This window comes from Theobroma cacao, chromosome 4, assembly GCF_000208745.1.
Source record: "Theobroma cacao cultivar B97-61/B2 chromosome 4, Criollo_cocoa_genome_V2, whole genome shotgun sequence".
NCBI lineage: Eukaryota > Viridiplantae > Streptophyta > Magnoliopsida > Malvales > Malvaceae > Theobroma > Theobroma cacao.
Genome location: NC_030853.1, coordinates 18,725,013 through 18,728,778, shown reverse-complemented (window position 1 = coordinate 18,728,778; position 3,766 = coordinate 18,725,013).

Below are 3,766 nucleotides of genomic sequence, written 5' to 3'. Positions count from 1 at the left end.
TTGTCAATATTTTTGTAATATTTATTGATTATGTAATAATATTTAATATCTTTTTTATAAAAAACCTTGATTCTATTTCTAATATTTTATTGATTATGCAATAACATTTAATATCTTTTTCATAAAAACTTTGATTCTATGTGACTTATAAATATCAAGTTATTATGAACAATTTTCTTCATTCATATTCAAAATAAAGCAAAACAAATTTCAGAGCAAAGTCGATTCTTTTGCGAATCTTTTCAAATAAGTAAGTTTTTCTTCTTCTTGTAATTTTTGTTTGCTCTCTCTCTTTATTTTTATTATATTTTTCTTGCTTTTCAAAAAAATTTGAATAAAAATTGAATTTCTTTTGCTTACATTTTGTTGCCCCCTGCATGAATTTTGTTTTTAATTAAAAAAAATTCATGCATGAGATGAAGTTTTTTAATTAAAAGAGATTTTTTTTTATGTATATATTTAAATAGACAGGTAAATTGTTTGATTTTTTTTTAAAGTTCAAAATAAGAATTATTTATGTTTGGAAGAAAATTATCTGGGTAAATCAAGGATTTGTTTCAAGTCATGATGTAAAATAATTCAAGCAAGCATGTCAAGGAAAAAAAATTTTTTTTTATTGAATTGATTTTTTGCCTTAAAAGCTTGTTTTTGATGCTCTGATTGTTTTCCTTTTGAATCTTCTTTTTGTTTTGAAGTATAATTCTTCCATGTGAAACATTAAAATAAAGAAACAAATAAAAACTGAAGTAAAGAGAGGTGAATAAAAGCTGATGTATATCAGCTTTTTGTTGCTTTTTTTTTTTATTTGTTAACAGCACAAGATGCGTTTCTTGGCCTTTGGAGTGTTGCAAGTACTAAGCAAAAGAAATTCATTTTTTTAATATAATTTGACTTTGACTTGTCTTTTGTTTTGCATAAAAACTAACAAAATGAACGGCATGTCTTTCTATATATATATTTTTTTATTTATTTATTTATTTTAATATAAATTGACTTTGACTTTTATTGTGTTTTGGTAAGCTTTTTACTTGGGTTTTTTTTTTTTTTAACTTATGCTTGTATTATGACTTTGACTTGTGTCATGTCTTTCTCTAGCTTTTGAAGAGTTCTTTAAGTGACATGCCGCGAGCTTTTTCATGTAAAGTTCTAAGGGTTCGAGCAGGCCTGTTGGCTGCTGCTACTCGCCCTTGTCTTGTTGGCAGACCAAGCATGTCCGCACAATAGTCTCAACATTCTCGGACAGCTTGGGCCAGTAGTAGCGTGCCGCGATCAATGCCTTAGTTCGCTCGGTGCCTGAATGTCCCACCCACAAGGAATCGTGGTGCTCCCGCATGATCTCCTTGCATAGCCCCTCGGTCTTTGGCATATAGACTCGAGTTCTCTTGGTCATGAGCTGGTCCCCATCGACCCAAAATCGTCGTGTCTTTCCCTCCCTAGCACACTTGATGATGGCCTGTGCTGTGGCATCTCTCGCAAGCCCCGCACAAATCCTGGCCAGCAACTCATCCTGCGCCTGGCTGATGGCTGCCAGTTCTGCCTTGCAGCTCGGGCATCAGCAACCCGATTGGTGGCGTCCGGCTTGTACTTCAAGGTGAAGTCAAATTCTGCCAAGTACACCTGCCACCTAGCTTGCTTGGGGGTCAACTTCTTTTGGGTTTGAAAGAAGTTGTTAGCTATGTTGTCTGTCTTCACCACGAACCGTGCCCCTAGCAAGTAGTGCCGCCACACCCTCAAGCAGTGCACTACCGCTGTCATCTCTTTCTCTTGAGCCGTGTAGCGCCGTTAGGTGTCATTGAGCTTTCGACTCTCATATGCCACTGGGTGGCCTTGCTGCATGAGCACCTCACCTATGGCATAGTTCGACGCATCAGTGTGCACCTCATTCCGCACACTCGGGTTTGGCAGGCGCAGCACAGGCTCCTCGATCATCGCCTGTTTCAGTCGCTAAAACGCCTACTCACACTCGGTACTCCATCGCCATGTGTCGTCCTTGCGCAGCAAGTCGGTCAAGGGTGCTGCGATGTTCGAGTAGCCCCGTAAGAACTTGAGGTAGTAGTTGGCTAGTCCTAAGAAACTTAGCGGCTCGGTCACTCTGGTGGGCTACTCTCATTCGTTGATAGCTCAGACTTTGGTTGCATCCATCCTAATTCGGCCTCCCCCAATGATGTGGCCGAGGAAGGGGATCTCCGATTGAGCAAAGCAGCACTTCTCCCGCTTTACGTACAGTTGGTGTTGCCATAGGCGCTCAAACACAGCTCGTAAGTGCCCCACATGCTCCGTCATGGTCCTGCTATAAACGACAATATCATCAAGGTATACGACCATATATTTTTCAAGGAAAGATGACAATACCTTGTTCATGAACGTGCAAAACGTCTTGGGGGCGTTGGTTAGGCTGAAGGGTATAACTAGGAATTCGAACCTGCCGTAGGGCGTCACGCAGGCAGTCTTCTCTTGGTCCCCCTCGGCAATCCTCACCTGGTAGTACCCGAACCGCAGGTCAAGTTTGGAGAAGACCCGAGCCTCACTTAGCTGGTCGAATAGCTCGGAGATGTTGGGGATCGAATAGTAGTTTCGGATGGTTAGCTTGTTGAGTGCTCGGTAGTCGATGCACAACCGCAGCGTCCCATCGTGCTTCCGCTAGAAGAGGACAGGCGCACCATAGGGTGCTTTGCTTGGCCGAATGAAGCCTGCCTCAATCAACTCCGTAAGCTGCCATCGCAATTCGGCTAGCTTTGGGGGTGCCATTTGGTAAGTTGCCCTCGCGGGTGGCTGTGCCCCAGCACAAGCTCAATCTTGTGGTCCACCTCGCGCTCAGGCGGCAAGGAGCTTGGCCAGCATGGCATTCGCATACTGGTCCACACGTCCGCTACCTCACTCTGCACAGGTGCTGCCTCGCTCGGCTCGCCCTCTCTCAGGGACAGCGTGGCTACAAAGGTCTCCTCGCCCCTAAGCACACCATCCGTTAGTTGTATGGCGCTCAGCGTCGTGGTCACAGATTGCTGCCCGTGCCTCACTGGCACCACACATTGACCCCGCGGGTCAAGGATCACAATGTAGCTCAAGAATGGGACAACCATGCCATTTATTCGATCAAGAAAATCCAAACCAATCACAAAATCATAATCATCCAAAGGAATAACTTCGATGGTTTCCTTACCGACCCACTCACTTAGCCGCACATCCATGTTGCTTACGATGCCAACGGTGGGGACCTCCTTACTGTTGACAGTCTTAATGCTCGCTACCCCAGCCTTGGTGTCCAACCCCAGCATCTTGGCTGTCTCGACCGATGCAAACAGATCGCTTACTCCCGTGTCAACCAGCGCATTCAATTTCTTGCCCACCACCATTATGTCCTCAAACATCAGGCCTTTGCTACGACTCGGCTTGTGCTGTTTCAGTGCTGCCAGCATCATGGTGCCCAATCTCAAAGAATCTCGCTACTGTTGCCCCTCATTTTCCCCCTCTTGGATGATGACAGATAGCTTAGCCCTCTTGGGGCAGTCTCAGACCACATGTGGTCTGTCACACAGAAAACATGTCAGGGCCCTCCTGCCCTTATCCTCCGCACGGTTGCCTTGCTTAGTACCCCGCATGCTACCTTGCCCGCTGGTAGTGCCCCTCTACAGCGGCTTGGCAGTAGCATTCACCTTGGCCTTGCCTTTCCTCGCATCCTTCTCTGCATCCCCCTTGCGAAACTCAATCAGGGACTCTACTGCAGCCATCGCAACAGTGATGTCTTGGACCCCTCGATGTTAGAGCT